The sequence below is a fragment of the Pecten maximus genome, chromosome 9 (assembly GCF_902652985.1).
Source record: "Pecten maximus chromosome 9, xPecMax1.1, whole genome shotgun sequence".
Taxonomy (NCBI): domain Eukaryota; kingdom Metazoa; phylum Mollusca; class Bivalvia; order Pectinida; family Pectinidae; genus Pecten; species Pecten maximus.
The window spans coordinates 24,570,042-24,580,695 of NC_047023.1; positions in this window are offsets into that span (position 1 = coordinate 24,570,042).

Here is a 10,654-nt window from a genome sequence, read left to right on the forward strand (position 1 = left end):
GTGACAAAGTACACAGAGGTTATTGGGTACGGGTGTATCAGTGACAAAGTACAGATAGGTTATTGGGTATGGGTGTATCAGTGACAAAGTACAGATAGGTTATTGAGTATGGGTGTATCAGTGACAAAGTACACAGAGGTTATTGGGTACGGGTGTATTGGTGACAAAGTATAGAGAGGTTATTTGGTACGGGTGTATCAGTGACAAAGTACAGAGAGGTTATTGGGTACGGGGGTATCGGTGACAAAGTACAGAGGTTGTTGGGTACGGGTATATCACTGACAAAGTATGGAGAGGTTATTGGGTACGGGTGTATCAGTGAAAAAGTACAGAGGTTGTTGGGTACGGGTATATCACTGACAAAGTATGGAGAGGTTATTGGGTACGGGTGTATCAGTGAAAAAGTACACAGAGGTTATTGGGTACGGGTGTATCAGTGACAAAGTATGGAGAGGTTATTGGGTACGGGTGTGTCAGTGACAAAGTACAGAGAGGTTATTGGGTACGGGTGTATCAGTGACAAAGTACAGAGAGTTTATTGGGTACGGGGGTATCGGTGACAAAGTACACAGAGGTTATTGGGAACGGGTGTATCGGTGACACAGTACACAGAGGTTATTGGGTACGGGTGTATCAGTGACAAAGTACACAGAGGTTATTGGGTAGGGGTGTATCAGTGACAAAGTACACAGAGGTTATTGGGTACGGGTGTATCAGTGACAAAGTACACAGAGGTTATTGGGTACGGGTGTATCAGTGACAAAGTACACAGAGGTTATTGGGTACGGGGTGTATCAGTGATAAAGTATGGAGAGGTTATTGGGTACGGGTGTATCAGTGAAAAAGTACACAGAGGTTATTGGGTACGGGTGTGTCAGTGATAAAGTATGGAGAGGTTATTGGGTACGGGTGTATCAGTGAAAAAGTACAGAGAGGTTATTGGGTACGGGTGTATCAGTGATAAAGTATGGAGAGGTTATTGGGTACCGGTGTATCAGTGATAAAGTACACAGAGGTTATTGGGTACGGGTGTGTCAGTGACAAAATACAGAGAGGTTATTCGGTACGGGTGTATCGGTGACAATGTATGGAGAGGTTATTGGGTACGCGTGTATCAGTGACAATGTATGGAGAGGTTATTGGGTACGGGTGTATCAGTGACAAAGTACACAGAGGTTATTGGGTATGTGTGTATCAGTGCCAATGTATGGAGAGGTTATTGGGAACGGGTGTATCTGTATCAGTGACAAAGTACAGAGAGGATATTGGGAACGGGTGTATCAGTGACAAAGTACACAGAGGTTATTGGGTACGGGTGTATCAGTGACAAAGTACAGAGAGGTTATTTGGTACGGGTGTATCAGTGACAAAGTACAGAGAGGTTATTGGGTAGGGGTGTGTCAGTGACAAAGTACAGAGAAGTTATTGGGTACGGGTGTATCAGTGACAAAGTACAGAGAGGATATTGGGAACGGGTGTATCAGTGACAAAGTACAGAGAGGATATTGGGTACGGGGGTATCGGTGACAAAGTACACAGAGGTTATTGGGAACGGGTGTATCGGTGACACAGTACACAGAGGTTATTGGGTATGGGTGTATCGGTGACAAAGTACAGAGAGGTTATTGGGAACGGGTGTATCAGTGACAAAGTACACAGAGGTTATTGGGTACGGGTGTATCAGTGACAAAGTACACAGAGGTTATTGGGTATGGGTGTATCAGTGACAAAGTACAGAGAGGTTATTGGGAACGGGTGTATCAGTGATAAACTACGGAGATGATATTGGGTACGGGTGTATCGGTGACAAAGTATGGAGAGGTTATCGGGTACGGGTGTATCAGTGACAAAGTATGGAGAGGATATTGGGTAGGGGTGTATCAGTGACAAAGTACACAGAGGTTATTGGGTAGGGGTGTGTCAGTGACAAAGTACACAGAGGTTATTGGGTACGGGTGTATCAGTGACAAAGTACAGAGAGGTTATTGGGTACGGGTGTGTCAGTGACAAAGTACACAGAGGTTATTGGGTACGGGTGTATCAGTGACAAAGTACACAGAGGTTATTGGGTACGGGTATATCAGTGACAAAGTACAGAGAGGCTATTGGGTACGGGTGTATCAGTGACAAAGTACAGTGAGGTTATTGGGTACGGGTGTATCAGTGACAAAGTACAGTGAGGTTATTGGATACGGGTGTATCGGTGACAATGTATGGAGAGGTTATTGGGAACGGGTGTATCAGTGACAAAGTACAGTGAGGTTATTGGGTACGGGTGTATCAGTGACACAGTACAGAGAGGTTATTGGGTACGGGTGTATCAGTGACAAAGTACATATAGGTTATTGGGTACGGGTGTATCGGTGACAATGTATGGAGAGGTTATTGGGAACGGGTGTATCAGTGACAAAGTACAGTGAGGTTATTGGGTACGGGTGTATCGGTGACAAAGTATGGAGAGGTTATTGGGTACGGGTGTATTAGTGATAAAGTATGGAGAGGTTATTGTGTACGGGCGTATCGGTGACAAAGTACAGAGAGGTTATTGTGTACGGGTGTATCGGTGACAAAGTACAGAGAGGTTATTATGTACGGGTGTATCGATGACAAAGTATGGAGAGGTTATTTCGTACGGGTGTATCAGTGACAAAATATGGAGAAGTTATTGGGTACGGGTGTATCAGTGACAAAATACACAGAGGTTATTGGGTACGGGTGTATCAGTGATAAAGTACACAGAGGTTATTGGGTACGGGTATATCAGTGACAAAGTACGGAGAGGTTATTGGGTACAGGTGTATCAGTGACAAAGTACACAGAGGTTATTGGGTATTGGTGTATCGGTGACAAAGTACAGAGAGGTTATTGGGTACGGGTGTATCGGTGACAAAGTACACAGAGGTTATTGGGTACGGGTGTATCGGTGACAAAGTATGGAGAAGTTATTGGGTACGGGTGTATTAGTGACAACGTACACAGAGGATATTGGGTACGGGTGTATCAGTGACAAAATATGGAGAGGATATTGGGTACGGGTGTATCAGTGACAAAGTATGGAGAGGTTATTGGGTACGCGTGTATCAGTGACAATGTATGGAGAGGTTATAGGGTACGCGTGTATCAGTGACAATGTATGGAGAGGATATTCAGTAAGCGTGTATCAGTGACAATGTATGGGGAGGTTATTGGGTATGGGTGTATCGGTGACAAAATGTGGAGAGAATTTTGGGTACGGGTGTATTGGTGACAAAGTAGAGAGAGGTTATTGGGTATTGGTGTATCGGTGACAAAGTACAGAGAGGTTATTGGGTACGGGTGTATCAGTGATAAACTACGGAGAGATTATTGTGTACGGGTGTATCAGTGACAAAATGTGGAGAGATTTTTGGGTACGGGTGTGTCAGACCTTTATTCGGCATGTATTTTCTCTTTGATATTATCTCATCGTTTTCCGATTCAATCACAAACTGAGGTATATGTTTCTAGTTTACTTTTAATTGTGGGCCCTGTTCATAATTCAAAGTATTTATTACTATTTAAACTTAATGTATTCTTCAGGTCTGGATATCAAAGACGCGAAAACTACAAGTAGTTATCAGGTTACACTGAGGAGTGACTTTAGAACCTCGTTAATGTCTATTTCACTTTTTAAACAAAATAAGATAATAAAGGTACAACATAAAGGTCACCATCAAGGTTAGCGGGAATAAATTCGTCCCGTGGGAGGCTACATTACGTTACACCAAAGTAAATTATAACGAGTGGAGTAATGAAGCCATTATGTTCAATAATTCTCCGGTAATCAAATAACGGCTTCAACGGAGTTCACAACGGAGTCAAAGTGGGGACATGCAAATTTCAATTTAATGTGCGAAATCTCTAAAGCATTTTACCATCTCTAATTATATATCGCTTGCCTGTAGATTTAAAGATAAATAATTAGCATACACTTTCACAAAACACCCAAAAGTCAGAGGGGTCGTTCCTAATAAATAAACAGACAGGTCATTTGTTACTTATGAATATACAGACAGGTCATTCGTTTCTAATGTATATGCAGACAGGTCCACCGGGCATACTACATTTAAAATGGAGACCGTCAACTAAGCATACTAACAAGGAGACAGTCCACCAGGTATACTAACAACGAGACAGTCCACCAGGCATACTAACAACGAGACAGTCCACCAGGCATACTAACATGGAGACAGTCCACCAGGTATACTAACATGGAGACGGTCCACCAGGTATACTAACAACGAGATAGTCCACCAGGTATACTAACATGGAGACAGTCCACCAGGTATACTAACAACGAGACAGTCCACCAGGTATACTAACAAGGAGACAGTCCACCAGGTATACTAACAACGAGACAGTCCACCAGGAATACTAACATGGAGACAGTCCACCAGGTATACTAACAAGGAGACAGTCCACCAGGTATACTAACAAGGAGACAGTCCACCAGGTATACTAACAAGGAGACAGTCCACCAGGTATACTAACAAGGAGACAGTCCACCAGGTATACTAACAAGGAGACAGTCCACCAGGAATACTAACATGGAGACAGTCTACCAGGTATACTAACATGGAGACAGTCCATCAAGCATACTAACAAGGAGACAGTCCACCAGGAATACTAACATGGAGACAGTCCACCAGGTATACTAACAAGGAGACAGTCCACCAGGTATACTAACAAGGAGACAGTCCACCAGGTATACTAACAAGGAGACAGTCCACCAGGTATACTAACAAGGAGACAGTCCACCAGGTATACTAACAAGGAGACAGTCCACCAGGTATACTAACAAGGAGACAGTCCACCAGGTATACTAACAAGGAGACAGTCCACCAGGTATACTAACATGGAGACAGTCCACCAGGCATACTAACAAGGAGACAGTCCACCAGGCATACTAACATGGAGACAGTCCACCAGGTATACTAACAAGGAGACAGTCCACCAGGTATACTAACAAGGAGACAGTCCACCAGGTATACTAACAAGGAGACAGTCCACCAGGCATACTAACAAGGAGACAGTCCACCAGGTATACTAACATGGAGACAGTCCACCAGGCATACTAACAAGGAGACAGTCCACCAGGTATACTAACAAGGAGACAGTCCACCAGGTATACTAACAAGGAGACAGTCCACCAGGTATACTAACAAGGAGACAGTCCACCAGGTATACTAACAAGGAGACAGTCCACCAGGCATACTAACAAGGAGACAGTCCACCAGGTATACTAACAACGAGACAGTCCACCAGGCATACTAACAAGGAGACAGTCCACCAGGTATACTAACATGGAGACAGTCCACCAGGTATACTAACATGGAGACAGTCCACCAGGTATACTAACAAGGAGACAGTCCACCAGGTATACTAACATGGAGACAGTCCACCAGGCATACTAACATGGAGACAGTCCACCAGGTATACTAACAAGGAGACAGTCCACCAGGTATACTAACAAGGAGACAGTCCACCAGGTATACTAACAACGAGACAGTCCACCAGGCATACTAACATGGAGACAGTCCACCAGGTATACTAACAAGGAGACAGTCCACCAGGTATACTAACAAGGAGACAGTCCACCAGGCATACTAACAAGGAGACAGTCCACCAGGCATACTAACAAGGAGACAGTCCACCAGGTATACTAACATGGAGACAGTCCACCAGGTATACTAACAACGAGACAGTCCACCAGGCATACTAACAAGGAGACAGTCCACCAGGCATACTAACAAGGAGACAGTCCACCAGGTATACTAACAAGGAGACAGTCCACCAGGTATACTAACAAGGAGACAGTCCACCAGGCATACTAACAGGAGACAGTCCACCAGGTATACTAACATGGAGACAGTCCACCAGGCATACTAACAAGGAGACAGTCCACCAGGTATACTAACAAGGAGACAGTCCACCAGGTATACTAACAACGAGACAGTCCACCAGGTATACTAACAAGGAGACAGTCCACCAGGTATACTAACAAGGAGACAGTCCACCAGGTATACTAACAAGGAGACAGTCCACCAGGTATACTAACATGGAGACAGTCCACCAGGCATACTAACATGGAGACAGTCCACCAGGTATACTAACAAGGAGACAGTCCACCAGGCATACTAACATGGAGACAGTCCACCAGGTATACTAACAACGAGACAGTCCACCAGGTATACTAACAAGGAGACAGTCCACCAGGTATACTAACAAGGAGACAGTCCACCAGGCATACTAACAAGGAGACAGTCCACCAGGCATACTAACAAGGAGACAGTCCACCAGGTATACTAACAAGGAGACAGTCCACCAGGTATACTAACAAGGAGACAGTCCACCAGGTATACTAACATGGAGACAGTCCACCAGGTATACTAACAAGGAGACAGTCCACCAGGTATACTAACAGGAGACAGTCCACCAGGTATACTAACAAGGAGACAGTCCACCAGGTATACTAACAAGGAGACAGTCCACCAGGTATACTAACAAGGAGACAGTCCACCAGGTATACTAACAAGGAGACAGTCCACCAGGTATACTAACAGGAGACAGTCCACCAGGTATACTAACAAGGAGACAGTCCACCAGGTATACTAACAAGGAGACAGTCCACCAGGTATACTAACAAGGAGACAGTCCACCAGGTATACTAACATGGAGACAGTCCACCAGGTATACTAACATGGAGACAGTCCACCAGGTATACTAACAAGGAGACAGTCCACCAGGTATACTAACAAGGAGACAGTCCACCAGGCATACTAACATGGAGACAGTCCACCAGGTATACTAACAACGAGACAGTCCACCAGGAATACTAACATGGAGACAGTCCACCAGGCATACTAACAAGGAGACAGTCCACCAGGTATACTAACATGGAGACAGTCCACCAGGTATACTAACAAGGAGACAGTCCACCAGGTATACTAACAAGGAGACAGTCCACCAGGTATACTAACATGGAGACAGTCCACCAGGTATACTAACATGGAGACAGTCCACCAGGTATACTAACATGGAGACAGTCCACCAGGTATACTAACAACGAGACAGTCCACCAGGTATACTAACAACGAGACAGTCCACCAGGTATACTAACATGGAGACAGTCCACCAGGTATACTAACAAGGAGACAGTCCACCAGGTATACTAACAAGGAGACAGTCCACCAGGTATACTAACAAGGAGACAGTCCACCAGGCATACTAACAACGAGACAGTCCACCAGGTATACTAACAAGGAGACAGTCCACCAGGCATACTAACAACGAGACAGTCCACCAGGTATACTAACATGGAGACAGTCCACCAGGAATACTAACAACGAGACAGTCCACCAGGTATACTAACAAGGAGACAGTCCACCAGGAATACTAACGAGGAGACAGTCCACTAGGTATACTAACAAGGAGACAGTCCACCAGGTATACTAACAACGAGACAGTCCACCAGGAATACTAACATGGAGACAGTCCACCAGGTATACTAACATGGAGACGGTCCACCGGGCATACTAACAAGGAGACAGTCCACCAGGAATACTAACATGGAGACAGTCCACCAGGTATACTAACATGGAGACGGTCCACCGGGCATACTAACATTGAGACGGTCCACCGGGCATACTAGCAAAGACACTTTTCTGTGAAGACAAGATAGTAATCAAAATTTACCGACAGTGTATATCTCCTAAAAACCTGTGTTGTAGGTTTGCCCTTCGACAACCATTAGACTAGTATACTGCCCACCTCGTTCTTTGTTGGAAAAAAACACATACCGAATGTTAAATGTTGGAGTGCAAACTCAACCCCGGGGAAATACTTAGAATATCAGCACTGTCTATTACTGCTTTAAACAAAGGGAGGTAATAACGGTGCACTGTAAATTGCCGGCATCAATACTGCTTCAAATAAATGAGCCCCGTGATATGTTATATTATGAGAAACTTAAAGTCAGTTTTAGCACTTCAGTCTGTTTTTTAACAGACAGAGGAAAAATAAAAATGACTGTAATGCGCTTTGATCCTTATTGTACTTTAACCTTACTGCTACCGTGTTTTCTGTCTTATTGAAACATGACATTCACCAGCAGTAACCTTATCGTTGTAAGTCATCCTTGACTCAAACACCACCTTTCTTGAATTAATTTATTCAATTTGGCAGTGAAAACATTATTCCTTATTGAGAACCATGTTTAGGCGTAAATACGCTGGTCAAAATATTTGGTAAACCGTTTGGGTATGTAACACACAATATTTGGAGATTTGGGGTATATCGAGATTAACGCTCGGAGAAGGCTGGCCGCAAACAATATCCAAAGGGAGGCTAATTGGTATGGGCCGTACAAACACCAACTAAAATACATATAGTCATAAATACCATATACAGCCATACAGCTTTATGACTCATCAGTCATACTAAGGACGCCATAAAGCTGTATGACTCATCAATTTAACTATCGACATATCTGACATCAATAAAATACTGTTTAAAACAATAAATGTCCTATCAATAAACGTCCTATAAATAGGCATCATGCCAATAAGCGTCCTATAAAAAGGCATCATATCAATAAGCGTGCTATAAATAGGCATCATATCAATAAGTGTCCTATAAATAGGCATCATATCAATAAGCGTCCTATAAATAGGCATCATATCAATAAGGTCATATAAATAGGCACTATGTCAATAAGCGTCCTACAAATAGGCATCATATCAATAAGCGTCCTATAAATAGGCATCATATCAATAAGCGTCCTATAAATAGGCATCATATCAATAAGTGTCCTATAAATAGGCGTCCTATACATGTAAATAGGCATCCTATCAATAAGCGTCCTATAAATAGGCATAATATCAATAAGTGTCCTATAAATAGGCATCATATCAATAAGTGTCCTATAAATAGGCATCATATCAATAAGCGTCCTATAAATGGGCATCATATCAATAAGTGTCCTATAAATGGGCATCATAGCAATAAGTGTCCTATAAATAGGCATCATATCAATAAGTGTCCTATAAATAGGCATCATATCAATAAGTGTCCTATAAATGAGCATCATATCAATAAGTGTCCTATAAATAGGCGTCCTATAAAAAGGCATCATATTAATAAGTGTCCTATAAATAGACATCATATCAATAAGTGTCCTATAAAAAGGCATCATATCAATAAGTGGCCTATAAATAGGCATCATATCAATAAGTGTCCTATAAATGGGCATCATATCAATAAGTGTCCTATAAATAGGCGTCCTATAAAAAGGCATCATATTAATAAGTGTCCTATAAATAGACATCATATCAATAAGTGTCCTATAAATAGGCACCATGTCAATAAGTGTCCTATAAATAGGCATCATATCAATAAGTGTCCTATAAAAATGCATCATATCAATAAGTGTCCTATAAAAAGGCATCATATTAATAAGCGGCTTTTTTTCGAAATACTTTTCTAACTGATGTAACTCAAAGCCTGAAGACACACCGCTAAATATGATAGTCAAGTAGACATAATAATAATATACAACATTTATATAGCACCCTATCGTATTTGTAAATATTCTAATGCGCATCACATTACATAATATAATAATACATTTTATTACAAGTGTTAAACAAACTACAGAGCATATATAACCTACATCGACTCGATCAGTTAGATAATAACGTGTACAAGACGTCTTCAAGAGACTCTAAAAAACACACGTAAACAAGGGAGTCTAACCCTTTGAATTTGCCCAGGATTTAGGACTTTTTGGTTACAGATGGTTAGCTCTTCGGCAAAGTAAAGGTAGACGATGCAAAGTTGTGATGAGCTTCCTCCTACGAATACGGAAAACCGGGCGACCTATAGTGTTCTGGACTATCTACAGGCGGCTAATCAGTACATCAGATACATCAACTGGCAAAGCATTACAATAGTCTAATCGAGAAGTAACAAGCGAATGTACCAACGTCATTTATACATCTGTGGTGGTGGACTGATACATCCAATGTTCCAGATATCGTGATAACAGTAACTTGTGATATCATTTACATGTTTCTCCATGTCAACAGAGCTCTCAAAGTGTACACTAAGGTTCCTTACAACTTGAACTGCCTCAATTGTTTGGACACCAACCTTTAGCTGGAGACCTTTAGTGTGCAGGCACTTGTGGCAAAAAACTAGTTCTGTCTTTTCCTGATTTAGCTGGAGCATGTTCAAAAACGATTTGACCGAATTTGGACGTTATTTTTAGTATTTGACCGGTTTCAGTATTCGAAGAGATGTGAAGCTAAAACGATAATGCCCGGTGTCCTGGCAGGTGTATACCGGTATAGGGTGCGAAATGGCCGCACTTTACTTGATGCCAAACTTATTGTCTTCAAAGAGGTTGTTTCTACAATATTTTTACTGTTATAAGATGTACATGTAGTTTGATTTAAGTAGAGCTATAGTGCACGGTTTTTATTCTCACTGCTCCAAATACAACGTGAACAGATGACATATTTTGGCATTTCCGAGAAGTTGATTGGTTCGTCGTTTGATTTAAAAACTTTGCCTTACAATATCGAAGCATAACGATATATCTTTGATTTCATTTCCGAAAAAATTGTAAATGCACATT